Source organism: Malurus melanocephalus, unplaced genomic scaffold (genome assembly GCF_030028575.1).
Source record: "Malurus melanocephalus ecotype Western Australia unplaced genomic scaffold, MMel_1.1 scaffold_130, whole genome shotgun sequence".
Classification (NCBI taxonomy): domain Eukaryota; kingdom Metazoa; phylum Chordata; class Aves; order Passeriformes; family Maluridae; genus Malurus; species Malurus melanocephalus.
In genome coordinates this window covers 1,011,525-1,013,234 of record NW_026623362.1, presented here as the reverse complement: position 1 = coordinate 1,013,234, position 1,710 = coordinate 1,011,525, and positions in this window count along the sequence as shown.

Sequence of the window (1,710 nt, the reverse complement as noted above, 5' to 3'; positions counted from 1 at the left end):
ACCGTGCGGGGCGGGCCGGGCCGGGCCGGGCGGGCTGAGGGGCCGGGCCGCGTCTCTTCCGCGGGGCCGACCCAGCGCTCAGCGCGCCGTGATGGGGCCGGTCAGAGTCTGTGTCTTGCGAGCTGTCTTTAAAATGACACCCAGAAATGCGATTGAAAATAGTGCTTCTAAAAATGCGTGGAGGATGTTGTTTCAGAAGACGGRTGCGGATAGCAGGGATCACGATATGTAGATATAACTGTAGATGTAAAGAAAACAGTTCGGTTTTGGCTCCAGTTCACCACCAGAAGAACAAACTCTGCGCTTTGTACCAGGGTAGAATGTGGCACAGATTAACTAGTCCAATAAGGTCAAGCTTCATACACTTAGATTTTATTTACCTGCTTTTTGTCTGTAAGATGAGAGCAGCCACAGTAAGAAACCTTACTGCCTGGGACGTTGTGCCACCACGTTGTCACTACCAAGCTCYTGCTTTCTCCTACCGCCCATTTACAGCCCGAGATCCAGCTCTCCGTAAAGTTTTTTCAGCAGCTTAACATCACATCCAACCCGCCCACGTGGAAAAACGTTCAAATGTCAACAGTCACAGATACTACGGAAAAAGCAGAGTCAGGCAGTGGCAGCAGTGGCAAAAGTCCTGCCTCATTCTAGGCGGGTGTTAAGCTCCTTCCAGCCAGTCAAATTACTCATTATTCAAAAGAAAAAGGGAACATTTCTGTTGGCCCATGGAGCATTAAGCTTTACTAAAATACTAGGAAATTACACTAAAATGTACTGCCTCATCAAAAGCCTAAGTCATTATTTGAGAGCAAAAGAGTAAAGGGCAAAGTACAGACTATTTTACTGACTGCTGTTTCTTTATATTTATTTATTGTCCTAAGCACTTCACTGAGGAAAACKGAAGTTCCCAGTAACACAAAGTTACTGAAATAAAAGCAAGTTGTTAATGTTCACTTCTTCTCAGTGACAGTCTCCTGTCCTCTTCATGCCATAATGGTGTTGGAGTGAGCAGTCAGGTCCTGGCAGAGGTGGCCTGATCCTCAAAGCAATTGGTCTTGCTGTATTTTCAAACTGTGCTTTTTGCAGACATTAATTTGAGGAAGGATTTCTGGACTTGATGCCTTGATGCCTATGTCCTTCAATAGGTTCACAGTTTAAAAGTATTGAGGCTAAAAAACTGATTTGCTGTATCARTTTTATTTGCAGTAATGCAATTCCACTGAATCATCTCAGAGTGCATTCATTTAGAGAATCTATTTAAATATTTTATTATGTCTTGACCACCGTACTCATGTTGCACATTGAGATCTTCCTCCTTCTGCATCCACCTTGTGTGGTTTTTAGGAGTCCTCTTCCTTCTGTGGCCTGCTTAAGCCCTCTTCTGGGCACTCACTTTGCCACTTAAATACTCACGAGGCTCAAATACCAGCTCAGCCAGGTCTGTGACCTTCAACATTTCCTGCATCTTGTCTTTCTGTCCACAGAGACCAAAAGYTATTTTTGCCCATCCTGTGAGGCAGGTGGTTCGTGCCCAGGAGGATTCCTGCAGCATCTGTGCACCTACAGGCTCCTTCAGCTGCATCTCTTGAGCCTTTTCCTTGTGCTTTCCCTAGGTGCTGCTAGAGGAGTGAGGAATTTACCAGTACATTCCCCATGGAACAGAAGATAGAGCTGTAAGCTCATCAAGCTGCTGATTGTCTAAGTTGTCTG